General features: G+C 36.6%; 1 long non-coding RNA gene across 1 annotated transcript in view; it reads right to left on the bottom strand.

Annotated features, from left to right (window-relative positions):
- Window positions 1–14,675, bottom strand: part of LOC142087012 (uncharacterized) — a 286,979-nt gene that overhangs the window by 118,550 nt on the left and 153,754 nt on the right. Inside the window, exon 4 of the long non-coding RNA XR_012675292.1 lies at window positions 1,063–1,141. This is a non-coding gene — a long non-coding RNA (uncharacterized LOC142087012). The remainder of the gene's footprint in view (window positions 1–1,062; window positions 1,142–14,675) is intronic.

Genomic DNA, 14,675 nt, shown 5'->3' with positions numbered 1-14,675 from the left:
GACGGAGACACCCTGGAGATGACACAGTGCCTTGGGGTTAATTTCCTTGTGATATAGGATATTCCTTACAAAATTTTGTTGATATTTACACAACGAGTTCAGAGAGTGACTGGCCATAGTTCATTTCAAACTGTAATTGTTCAAGTGACAGTACATATTCCCTGCTTGATGCATCGCTATTGAGAGGGACAGACAGCATCCGTTTAAAGTTTTGTTTGGGCAGGATATCCAAGGCTTCTGTCTGTAAAAAGATAGAACTAGCATAGGTACTAAGACTGCTCCGTGCTAATTTTACCCCCTTCTGACATGATTCCAAAAAGATCGTAAATGAAGAAGAAACTCACATTAAACACTGACATAAATGCTTTGCACAATTTTAAGGAAAATAGCTTTGGTCTGGTTCCAAATATCGTCAGCAGGATGAACACAGAGGGCAACATTTAGTTATAGATTAATAATCCAAAGTACAAATAGTTCTGAACAAATAAGAAAAACATAAACCCACAATATTAAGCAAACCAGAGGACAAAGATCACTCTAAATTCTCAGAGCTATATTATTTTTAAGTGGTGACACAAACGATACAGAAGTCATTGAATTCTGTGATGTCAATATCAAGGTGAATCTGCCCGAATCGTACATGCCACAGAGAGTTACGAAATGTAAATCCAAGTAGAACATGGGGAGTTTAAATGAACGGCAGTGAACTCACTGAACCAGAAAATGGAAATTTTTTCAAAAGTTCTCAATTAAACTCCTTTAAGTTGGAATGTATGATGCCAAGTTAAACATCAAATACTCAAGAAAATTTCACAGGAAAAGCAAATCAACTATAAAATTCTATTATTCTAATATTACTGCAATATGTTAATACCACCGGAATCAACTTGAATTATGTAATCCTCTGCTTGTAAGACTTTACCTAAAATAAGTAACTGATTGTTCACTTATCTATGAGTAAATGAGGAAAACAAAAGCAAGAAGGATTTCTTCCACCAGGAAAACAGGAACACATTTCTCTGGAGAGACAAATTTTGAACTATTGTATAAACTGCAACTCACCTTACACAGTCTCATTTTGCACTGTGTTTTTCAACTGCTCATCCCGCAGCTCGTGCATCATGACCACTGAAGAATTATTCTGGGAAAGTTAAATGTAGCATAGGTCAGAACATCACGTAAAACCTCCTCCCCCCACTCTTCAGTGAAGAAGTAAAGATAAATATGTGTTTCTGTATAAAGAGTTGAATTTTGCCATGAATTTTGCATGAATTCTTGGACAATAATTTTGTTATATTGCTATGCTAGGGCATAAACAATTTTCTGTCATCCATTGATAACACCAGAATGGTCATCCGTCTATCATTGTAATAAAACTATTTTGACAGAAAGAGTTGTTAGATATCACACAATGAATGCCTAGGCTATCAAATTAACTATTATCTATCCACCCCAGACAATCTTCAGACTGTGTTTCTTCTCTAAAAATTAAAACATACAGCGTTATAAATCTCAGGTCATTGGCACATGAAAGCATTCCCATTACATCAGGGATTATTTATAAATAATGCTTCCTGCAAATTTACCTGCTTCCACTCCAACATGGATCTTTTTAAAATAATCCTTACTTCATGATCAGAAAAAAAAAAAGAGCATGTTAAGATTGATACACATATATCATAGAGCCAAATAATTTTGTGCTCTGGATTTATACACAGTTACTTTCATTACTGTTGCGGTTTACTTCATACCTTTCCTCAGATCTGTTACCTAATAATATTTTATGTAGGTGAAGTGTCACAGAAATGGCTATACCCCCTAGTGAAACATAAACTCTGAACTTGCACAATTATGCATCTTCTTTAACAACAGCAACTTGGTCACATTTCCAGCTGGTTTCCTTCATGAATGTATTTATTTTTGCCTTATAAATAAATAGAAATATTGAAAATAAATAAATAAAAATATTCCACATGCTTACATTTTTAGTTCAGCTGCGTAAGTCTACATTTATGAATAAAACATCATAGAGAATTAAAAAAAGAGAATTTTTCATGCTTTGAATTTACACAATTTATACCTGAAAATTTCCTGAACAGTCTGAGGTTGGGTAACACTTGTGTCATAACTGAAACTTTCCCATGTCCGGTCAGCTTCAATTCCCCGTGTTATTGCTGACTGTGTATTGTGCTAGATTTTTAATACTGTGCAACACAAAAAGCAGCTTGCTTTTATTTTCTAAACAAAGATTTCTTCAAATTCTCAATGAGAATTGGTCTTCAAGGTGAATCGTTCATTAATCATAAAAAAACCATTATTAAATCAAGGACACATCAGCACATATTGTGAAAATAAAAGCTTGCACAAGCCTTTTATTTAATATTAACTTCATTATGTTTTTATGTGAATTCTGGGAAGTTGGTTATCCCAGCTTAAAGTTAATATTTCCTCAGCAAAAATTGTATCATGTGATTATTCTTCAGGTAGTTAGATAGCTTTATACATGTTAATGGTTAAACTACTTCACAAGTAGCATTAAAATAGAGAGGAGCACAGAGAAATTATATTGATTCTGTTGTGTCTTTGAATTACCCTGACATGAAATACGGACCAAAGTTTATAATAGGAAGAATGAAGAAAATACATTCAGAGGAGCATATGCTGCTTTTATGGAACTACACATGATATAGAAGAGAAACTCAAAGATAACATATTTGCTATTCTTAGATCTCAGGACGATCTGCAGGCCAGTCTAGCTCCTACTTGCAATTTAGAGCAGTTCTGTAAAGTACCCCTCTTTCCTTTTCTACTGTTTATTTTCTTTTTAATAAATTGACCAATCCATTGAAACAATATGCAAGTCGCAACTGTTCATGAGAGAGGAAAAGGGGGAATACCTTTGATAGTTATCACAGTTTTCACTAATAACTGGGTTGTTTTTAGGGGGGTGGGGGGAAGGAAAAAAAAGGAACTCATCAGTGTGACAAGTGTTAAAGTAATAGTTTGTATTCTGAACATAGTGCCTATAGATAGTACTTATCTCCTTCATAGATATTTTACATCCACTTTAAATTTAATAAACCTCAAGTTCTTGCACATGGAGGATTTCCCTCCCACCAGAACAAACATAAGGTCTAGTAAAGGCTGTTGCAGCTCTGGGAGGAGTTACCTGACCTATCTGAAAAAGCAACAGCTTAAAAATGAATGCATTAGCAGGGAGCCTTTAACTGACAGAAGTCAGCCTCTGTCTTTCAGGAATGTACCGAAGTAACAACTTGCCATTTGCATAGGAGGGGGTTTCATTTTCTTTATTCTCTGAAGGAGATGCAGTTTAAAAGTTTGGAAGGTACATACAGAAAATCACATAGCATAATACAAACACCTGTATATCTGTGAGTACCTACCCTTTCAGGAATAGTTAACAGTCATAGCTACTAACGAAATAGTTCATTGATTTTTCCTCCCCACTCCCCAAATATATACATTATGCACACAATACATACAATAGCAGGTCTTCACCTGCTATCAATAGGCCATGCATACAGCAAAAAAATGGGTTGCCTATAACTCTGACAGAGACACTGCATCTGTAAGATCCACAGAGGCTGCAGGATGCCATAAGGCTCAGGTGAAACAAAGCAGTTAGCTGTAGGGAGCACACGAGACACCTAGCATCAGGGACCCCTGCTTCAGGAAACCATATTCCAAGTCTACGGTGAAATGAAAAAAAAAAGGAAGAAATGGTAAAAACTTAAAGAGGATAGATACTAGAAGCCAGTATAACCAGATAATAGCTCACTGCTATATCGTCCATGTGTTAACATACGAAGTTTCATGCTGATGGTTACACTGCAAAGGCTACCTCCAGCAGTCACAAAATCTTCATCAGTAAGGTAGCTCCTTGATTCAACAAAGCCAGTGAGACTATTCAGTTTTATAAGCTAGAATGTACGTTTTGAGGAAACATCACAGCTAATCGTATAGGAAACAGGACAACTGAAAATCCAAATCAAGAAAGAAATCTGCAGCCACAAAAATGTTATCTGGGATATCAGATAAACACAATACAGGTAAGACAACCATGTCCTTACTTTTCAAGGGTCTTTAAGTATTGCTCCAAAAAAACACATGAATGAATTGGGAAAAAAAACCCTCAAAAGACAGTGTCACTTTGTGTCATGAAATTCACATTCAAGTTTTCCACAACTTATCCGAAGAACTGATACAAGTCCTGGAGGGCTGCTATAGCATCTGTTCCCATATCTTATCCCCTCAACCTCCATCCGTTAATAATGAACTACGTAATCTACATGTCATGTGATATAGTCATCAAAAAGTGATGTACCTGCACATAACACATACAAAACAATATGAGAAGATACTTTTAAAAAGAAGAGAGAACCTTAAACATTAATAAGTAGCGAATCTGTGAAATCAAAGCATTTTCCTCCTTTTTTTATAATAGCCCTTCACTCTTTTTATGATTTGTCTTTGAAAGCTCTTAAGCTCTTTCTGCGGATGACAGTTGATATTGTTCTTCCATCCTGCTGCAGACAGCATAAGGGAGGGAGGGAAAAGAAAAAAAACCTATTGTACAGCTTTTCGTCTCTGAAACATGATTTTTATAATTAATATATACAACTGAGAGGAGAAAGGTACGTTATAATGAAGTGCAATTAAGAGGTGTTTGTTCCTGTCCCACACATAAGATGACTATAATTTCCTTGGCTGTTTAGAAGTCAACCATTATCATTACATTTCACACATCTTTTCTACTTTTTTTGCACTTCTGATTTTGTTTATTTTCAATTAAAACTCCAAATAAACATGCACACAGAAAATCTGATATTCAGGTAACATCATCTTTTAATTATATTGTGCAGTGATCATTAAACCTAATGCTTATGCAAACGTATTTGGATTTAATTTCATAGGCATGAATGGATCTGTCCATTTTGCATTAGATTTAAATTCATGCAAGGGAGAACAGAATGTACATTTACCCAGACTATATTGCATGTAACCACTGATGTATTATTAGAGCAGTAATTTAAATGTATTCTTTTGGAATTGTTGCTTATTTTCAAATTCCCAAAATTCGTATGACAGCATAGTTTTCTATTTTAAATTTTGCATTAATATTATTTGCATTATTATAGTGACTACCCCCTCTAATCTCACATACACCCGTACAAAGAAGTAATCGGTTCCTGGGAGACCTTACAAAGTGAAGATATTAAAGGGACAAACCATGAAGAGAGAGACAGATTCTGACTGATGTGATGCTGACATTTTTGTTAGCCTTAAATGCAACTCCACTGAGAGGGTTCCTTAACATTTATATTCTGGCTGAAGTTGGAACTAGGCTAGCTAAAGTCACGGTAGATCGAAACTGGGAGTCCAGGCTCCCCTGATCCAGAAAACAGCCCAGCAATGACTGGGGAAGTTCAGAATTAAAGCTGAATCTGTGTTTTGAGCTGAACGGGGGATCTGAACAAATTCTCTCTTTCCAGTTTAAATTTGGAAAACCTTTATAAACTAAGCCCAGAAGGTTCTGCAAAGGACCAGTTGCTGACAAAGGGATGCAGACAGGCAAACTGAAAATTATGGCCTAATTAAAGCCCATTGAAACATATGGAAAGATTAACATTGAGCACAGTGGGCTTCTGCATGGAAGCAATTTACCTCAGTAGGAAGTAGATGTTACCTTATCTTCAAATAAGAAAAGCATTTTCTTTTTCAGGTACCTCTATTGCTGAACATATTATTCACCACAAAATTACTTAGTTTTTTTCCAGTTTTGCTCATGTGTTATTATTTCTGTGGAAAATTTTGATAGACATAATTTTAATTCTCTATGTGCACTTGTGCCAATTAAGCTAAATAACACAATTGTTCATATAATGAGTATGAACTCATTTACTGGAGTAAATATTTTCTTTCTATTGTTTTTGAATGTTTTTGTTTCTACAGGATACTTCCTGGGGAAAACGGTTCAGTTTTAGTTGTAACAAACTAATTCCAATCTATGTAAGACATACGTTGCTATGTAAGACAGTTGCTACTGCTGTTTTTTGATTTTGTTCATGGCTGTAGTTCTAAAGAGATCTAAAGACATAAATTTAATTAAATTTTCCATATTGGAAAAATACATATTGCCCTTTTACTCCTTTAGGTTACCAGTTTATCTTCATGTTTGTGCTCTCTCCATCTCTTAATATACTGTTCCAACAGGTAATTAGCCTTATCTGATTGAAACAGAGTTGATATAAATTATGAGATTAACTTCTATACCTTAAATTCTTCAGAAAAACTTATCCACATTATCATCCATTTGCTCTCTCTATTAAGTGCACTGACTTCTATTTGATATTTTTTCTGACTTTTAATACTGCTTTGTTCATCTATTAATTTAAATGGATGGAAAAGGCTTTTCTACTAGTCTGAAATATTTCTTGAAACCATGAAACCATGTAATAGAATATACTATCAGGTTAACGTTATCTGCTGTTGATATACTATTTTGCATTGTTTCCCCTTTATCTTCTGTTTTATATCAGAAGTCGTCATAAAAACTTGTACTGCAAAAAGCCAACAATTCAACCAGCTCTATTCCAGCAGTTAAAAAACCTTCACTTTGCCAAAGCACGGATCTTATCCCAGCTGCTCTTTGGTAAGATGTGTTAGAGTGACCATAGAGATTTCTCACTTGCATGATGAAAGACAGACTTGGTGGTATTTGTACTTTATTCATTGATTAGAAGCAAGGAGCCAGCCAGAGCCACATCTTTCAACAGCTATAGAAGATTAAAAGTCATATTTTAAATGTGAGAATACAGCACCAGTTGAAAAAGTTTCCAGTCTTGCTGATTTTATCCTTTGGGCTGCTCAGAGGTAGTAAAAATAAGAAAAAACCTTCCTATCTCAGTCTCCTTTCTAGACTTCCCAACCCCCTTATTAACCCGCCCTTTCTTCTCCTTTCCCATTTTAATGGGAATTATCTATAAAGCATCCAGAAGTTGTTGAAAGGAAAAAAACTGAAACTGCATGAGATAAACAGCAGCTGCCCAGTGAAGCTGCGTGCAGCCTGTACACAAAACTTCAATTACTAGCCTTACGGAGTTCAAAGGGATTATTTCTGTGAATAAAAGTTCTAGTGTTCTAGTGTGGACACAATCCTGATCTAAATGGAGCCGTGAAAGGGGCTTTGCTCCTCCTCTCTCTTGCCCATTTCGATAAATTTCTCTGTGACCATTTGTGTGCTGCTTACTGGATTATTTCCCTACTTCTCACCAAATCATACTCACTTTTCTAACAGTATGGAGCAGACCTCTATTGTACTATTAATCAGCCTTATAATGTCTCACCATTTGTCCTATAATGACAGAAAATTCTCACTGAAAATTCAACGTTCCAGAACGATAAGTAGTGTAAATCATATGCTTCCAATGAAATTCATAGCTTGAAGTGTTCCACTATTATAAATCATATTGTTCTAAAGAAGAGATTTCACAACGCATCTTCACTCCTCCTCCTTCCAAGGTAGTCTTTAAATTCAGGCACAACCCACAGTTCAAGTTTGCTTTGCTTAGAAAGGCTCTAAATACTCCCTGTAGCACAGCAGGAGGCTCCTTTAAAGCACTTGAGATTGGTGGGTGGATTGAGAAGGCATGAGACCACAATTATACCCCATTTCAATGATATGTCTGGAGCTGTAGCGACTCCAGACAAAGAAGCTGAAGTGTATGGAAGCTGATATGTCTTCAAGACAGACCTAAAAATACCTGTCGGAGCTGCAGGTTTGAAGCTATTACCAAGAGCAATTCAGAGAGTTGTCCTGCTGGGAACCAAAGATGCTACTGAATCATTTACAACCGGCTGCCTGGAGTATCTGCTTGTCAGAGAGAGTGAAGCAAAGCACTTTACTTCTCCAGGTAACGCAAGCCTCTAGTCTTCTGTTTACTCGCAGGTAACTACAAAAGGGTTTCTTTTAAGTTTTCCTCAGGCAGAACTCCTTCACGCTCTTTTTGATCATCATACTCTGCCTCCTCTGTACTCTGCCAATGTTTCTGAAGTGCAGTGGGGGAAATTCGTCAGCACCAAGAGCAGATCTGAAACTCTGGAAGAAGATTCAGAAGCAGACAGGACCTGACCCATTCCGGATACCCATCATGTAAACTCAAAGTAGCTAAACTCTGCCGCTTCCATAAAGCGAGGAAAAGGCTCTCATACTAACACATCAGCCACCTGGGAAAAGAAAAAGGCATTCATGTGCTACTCGCCAAGACAGGAATTTATTTTCACGCCTTGGGAGTAATTTTGACTCTTCTGAAACTAAACACTGTTGAGATCAGCTCAACAAATCAAGACAAATAGCAACTTTATTAGATACACATCACTCATTTCTGATTTTGGCTAAAGCAGTAGGTACAAAATTAATGTTGTGTATACAGCAACTGAATCAAAACAGCAATCTTAACAACTAGCGAGTGACCAAAACTGCTTCCTATTCCCATTTTTCCTACTGGAACATGTCAAACACAAGATGTTACAAAAACATCTGAGAGAGATTTCTTGAGAAATCACCTTTGGGTAGGCCCAAATTAAACAATCGGTCCTTTCTCCTAATTGAGGGAGACTCTCAGTTTCTACTAGGAAAAGGGGTAAAACAGTGTTTGCTGATCCACCAGGGCATAAGACTGAGGGCTCAGTCCTGGAAATAGAAATAAAATTCTACTTGACTTCCCCATATTTCTTTCCCGATCAAAATTTGAAACGTGCTAAAACCCAGAAATAACAAAGCAGAACATATCATATTATTATGCAAACATTATAGACATACTTGAACATATAGGCATGTCGTGTAACAGAATGAGATTATCTGTTTGGCCCTGGAAGACTTCAGCTGAGTTTTGATTTGAACATCATAATTTACTAAATACATGGAACAATTTGATACAGACAGCCCACAGCATACCAACAAAAATAAGCAGACATCCAAAAGAACCAAGAGAAAGAATTGAAGGAGTTGGGGGACATTCATTCTAGAAATGAGTAGCAGAGAGAGGTTAAGAGCTTTCAAAAATATAAAAGTTCACTGCAAAGGACATGGTCATGTCGGGAAATGGAGACAATTGGTTTAATGGGAAATAGGAGAAAACTCAGGAGTTTATGCAAGCAGGAGGAGTTAGGATAGACATTGGACAAAACACTATGAAGCGACAGCTACAGTTAATGCGATGGAGTACCGAGACAAGCTGTGTGATCTCTGTTACTGGATTATAGGAATGCGATAAACACCCATGCAGGACTAGGTGACAATGCCTCCGAGCAGAGGAATGGCATTGGTGACATCTCATGGTTCCTTTCAAATACCTGATTCTCCTGTCCCAGAGACCTGGAGCTAGTGTGGATATTTGAATTGATCAGTATAGGTCTATTGTAGTATTTTTAAGGGGAAGCTGCCTGCCAGGAAAAGGAAGTCTCTGTTAAGCTCTATCCTACCTGCAACAGACTTTGATGAAATTATTAATCTAATCTATATATTAATATTTTAATTCACCATGAATAAATATCATCATATTAGACTGGGATTTGATTTCCACAAACTCACTAAAGGTAAAAAAGTTTTCTGAAGTACTCCTGACATTTAGAGATAATTCTGTGTGTAAGCTGTAACTTGATTCCTAAATCATAACAAAAATCCTTTCAGTTTTCTCTTTGCATTGAGGATCAATAGATCTAATTATAGAACAAAATGTAACCATGTCTCACAGATGTTGCCTTTATTTCCTGAAGTGTCTGTGAGTTTTCAGTGAGCAATCTTTAGCATGAAGCCATGCAGTAGCTCAGAGATACATACATACAGTGAGACGCATTTCACACAAATATCTAGTTTGTAAAACAGGCTCCCAACACTTTTCTACAGCAACTGTATGTCACTGGGGGCCGCTAAGATAATCACTGGGGCCAGAGCTCACATGGACACAACTGGCTTTTGCAGCAGCTATTCAATTTAAAGATACTTTCTTTTGACAAATCCTCACATCAAACTTCCTCTCTTCCTGCATTACTAATACCTGCTTACCACAGCACCTTTCAGGTTTCAAAAAATTAGATCTTCAATAAGCTTTGCAACCTTCCTGTGAGGTAAGTACCAATCTATTATCTCCCTGTGAAGAGGAAGAAAATGTTTATACTGTGGAAAAGTTGGATGCAAAGTTTTCCTTTGAAATCTGTAGCACAGAGCTGTGACTTAGGTATTTGTGGTTTGAAAAATTTGTAACTTAAGTATTTTTACCATCTGTTTATTTACACTGGAAGCTTTTCAGTATTCATTAGGAGCACATCACTCATCATACGCTCTCATTTGCTCTGAAAATTAGGTGCTTTTTATTTATTTATAAAAGCTTTATTGCTGAGCTGCTTCTAATATTTTCTCCTAATCTGTACAAGAAGAATCATAGGTTCAAATTTTTTCATTTTTTATTCAGTGATCTATAAAGCACAAAAATACTGCACCCATTCAAGCAAATGATAAAGTTTTTCATTTCAATGAAAGAATATGACTTGGATATATTTTGAGCAATAACGTTCTCACAACTTGGTTTCAGCACTACACACTACTATGAATATTTCCGTAAGTGATTTTGGCTATCAATATGCTCTCCAATTTTACCTTTCAGAAGACATATCACAGTTTTTGTGTTAGCTGAAGTACCGGGAATATGAAATGATGGGATAATTGGTTTAGTTGAAATAAATATTTTTGTATTAACCTCAGTGAGGCTAGGATTTCTTGACGGCAAAGAAAAGACTACTGAAAGCTTATAACACTCCAGAATTTGACCCTAATGATGGGAACAGAGTAAATCTGCTGAAGTCAGCTTTCCAAAGTGAAATCCCATTTTTCCACTGGCCCTTAAGGATGAGGATAGTAGAAGCTTAATTCTTTGCAAATCCTTTTATTAGCAGCAAGACGAACATCAAGAAATACTCAGAATAAGACAGATACAGAGACCAGAAAAATACAACTATAGTTGTTGATGTCAGCTTTGACAGCTACATTGCTGACTGGCATGTGCCTGTTGACAGCTGAAGATGAAGGGCTAAAGTAGGAGGGAAAAAAATATTCCAATTCAATTTAATTGATGCAAATGACTAAGACATAAGTAAACTCTAAGGTGAGCTATGAAACAGGAACACCAATGCATGCAAATTTATAGTACTTTGTGAATTTTTATACTAAATATATACTAGTAAGTGATCAAAGTTATCCCCTCCACCTGCAAGTGTATTTTTTAATTCATTCTAATAAAAAAATACTGTATTTACAGTGACAAAAATGAAAGACATGAAATTGGAGGAGATACTTGATGCAGACCTAAGACGGTTCATACACTGAAACAGAAATAGCTGACTACATACTGGAGTGTTTCAGTACATGCAGATAGCCGAAAACTTTAGCCTAGAAATTAGTTGGGAAATATGCCCTAGGATAACTATTTTGCGATACTTCACAGAGCAACATACATTTCCTAGATTTATCCCTCTGCTCCCCATTATCCCTTGTTTATAAACAAATTTCCCAATTCAATATTTTGCAAACAGGAAAGCAAGAGAGACATTTTTTTTTCCCCCAAGCACATTAGTTTCTCTTATTTTGTTTTGCCCTCTACTGCTTGATATGCTCTTCTGGCTAAGGCAAGTGCTTGGAGATCTTGCAGAATTTTGGCAAAAATATGAATGCTTACGGAAGATTTTTCTGAAAGCACTGCCACACTTGTTCAGCAGTTATCGTATTTGTGATGATAAATGAGTATATAATTTCAGAATGGATCTACATTGAAACCTTTTCAAAACACCTTATTTATACAGTGTGATCACCAAAGTAAATAAAGATCAAGCTTTCCAAAATGCTAGTTTTATTCCACCTTAAAGTCAAATTACAATTTCAAACGAATAAATTTTGGATTCTTTTAGCTGGAGTTGTCCTGCTTGACACTTTAAAAAAAAATTAAATTCCAGAAACAAAGTTCAGGAATTGTGTCAATTTTTTTTGGACTATCCAGGTTAAAAAAAAAAAATTATTCTCCTGCAAACTAAAAAATCCAAAATGTTTCTTTGGCACAAAATTAAATGTCGTCTTTGGAGCATTTTAATTGCTTGTTAAAAAAAAAAAAGGGCTTCTGCAGGTTGGAAATAAGGGGCTAGATACATGCAGAGAGGGAGGGAGGCAATCTCACAAAATCCGAGAACCCCTAGACAATCTGGAAAGATGGGACATGAAAGTTCAAAGCCTGTATTCTAGATGAGGCCAACAGGATGTTTAAAGCTCCAATACGTCCTTGCCATTTACTTCAGTTCCTCACAAATATTGCTCCTACATGTGCCGTAATACCAGCTACCCACTTCAATATGGAAAAAAAATGACAATGTTACAACCTGTTCTCATGTATTATGTCACACCCAGGCAAATCTCATTAGAGTTTTTGAATATACCATAGAACTTACTCAACATTTTGATATTTCAATACAGTTTTTTACTTGAATGTGTTCACCGAATTCAACCTGAATTCATCGTTACTTTTAGGTGCTCAGAATCACAGTGCTCAGAGTGAATTGCTATTTGCCAGGAAAAAAAATACAAAAAGAGTCACCCAGATCTACTGTTACTTAAAGGATCCCGAGTAAAGCCCATTGGACTGTGTATTTTAAAGATTCATCATGGAAGAACAAAAATAATATTTGAAATAAAGTACAGAATTTTTCTGTCATCCATAGCATCATCTTCAAACCTATTGTTCATGCAGGTGCCTCCAAAGTAGCCAATCTCTTATATAGCCACAGGAAAACCATACGCATGTGGACAGAAAGCACCTGGCAATGCATGCTTCACTTCACAGGACAGGCTTTTCCTCTAGACTCTCATCCTGATCCTGAGCTGCTCCAACACAGGGAGTGCCTAGAAACACGCGGATAGAGAGAGGGCCACCGACACCGGCCACTCCTAGCTCCCTTCTCCACACGACCCTGCAGTTGGAGGTGCGATTAGGCTGGCTGGGTGCTCACTGATGCTCTCTTTCCAAAGCGCCCTCCCACGGCAAACGCCCTATTTATAGGGTGTACATTGTCCATATACGTAACTAGGGGCAGGAGGGACCCTGAGTTAGGCTAGGATTTGACTCCGACCACCGAGGCAATTTGCCCAGACTCTTGAGAACTTCTTGATAAAGTAAACTGCCAGCCAGATTGAATAATCCCAGCTGGCCAAGAGCTTTCTTATTTCTAGGTGGTCTAAATGATCCTTAAGCCTTGCGATACGCTGCTGGAGTAACAGTCCCGCAGTCTGTTCTGTGTTTCTCTATTGATAATCAGAGGTCTTTGAGCTGAAAGCTCATGTAAAGAGCTGGACCCCACTTAAATTTGAATCCAATATCCCAAAGTCTGAACAGGAAAACTAAGGATTATTATTATTTAAATTTTTAAAATACTGGGCACACACAAAAAAGGTCATTCAGGTAGGTAAATACCATTAGTCAGAGGGAAGCCTGTTTCATGGGTGCTCCTATTTTGAAGGTCCAGTATTCATGAATGAAACATACTATTTCAGTCCTCAAATCTGTGTACAATTTACTATGAAATGTTGATTCATAATTCTTCTCAAGCTTTTAATGCAGGAATTATATGTATATTTTAAGATAACGATACAGGCCACTTCATAAACACTGTCTTTGATGCAAAAGATCAGACAACTGTTACTGGCTTTCATTAGTGGAGGAGGAAAGTGAGGCTTGGCGTCAGCAGACAGACTATTGTATGTATAATATCTGTGACTTAAGTTTACTCTGAGTTGGCTCCTTTGTAAATTCCCCAGGCTCTATGAAATCTAGAGTTGGGGCTGATAAAAACACTGAAAAATAAAAAGGCATCCAAAAAAGCATTTTATAAATGCAGCATATTTTATAAAAAGCAATTTCAAATCTGCTCCAGGTAGACACATAAAATCTTATGAATAAGTTCAAAGCATGGTTAGAAAACTTTTATGCACTCCCTTAAAATACAAAAGAATGCATATGCATGTTTTGGAGAATCTTTGATATAGGTATGTGAGTGCATATAACAGAATCTGAATTAAATTGTTTCTTCTGTATGAATATGTAAACGTCAGTTTTTGCTAATAAATAACTTTTATTTTTGCTCTGACAAACACATGCTCCAGCAACAGAATAGATACCCTTATTAAGCACTCTCTACTTGATTCATGCAGTTCATTTTCTGGAAAGTTCCATATGTAACAAGCCGATATAGGGCACTGACCTAGTAGCAACTTGGTGGAACCACCACTTTATACCAAGGGACCAAACTGGTACCCAGAGAAAAGGCCATGCTTGTGTGACTTCTGATTCATTAGACCTCCCAGAAAACAAGTGTCCATGAGATCTTTATATATTAAATGTCGAGGTGAATCCTCGGAGTGGAATCTCAAAGAAGCAGCAGTGGAAGTGTTGCTGTGTACCTCTTCTCCTCAGCTCAAACTCACCAGTGAAACACGTATACCTCCAGAGGTACACGAGGATTAATCACAAGCTGTTGGTAACATCCAATATATTTTTTTACATAATATATACCCTTTAATTATTCCAATACCACTTACAACATTGAAATAGATTAGT

Source organism: Calonectris borealis, chromosome 12, assembly GCF_964195595.1.
Source record: "Calonectris borealis chromosome 12, bCalBor7.hap1.2, whole genome shotgun sequence".
Taxonomy (NCBI): Eukaryota; Metazoa; Chordata; class Aves; order Procellariiformes; family Procellariidae; genus Calonectris; species Calonectris borealis.
This window is presented reverse-complemented; position numbering and strand designations above follow the sequence as displayed.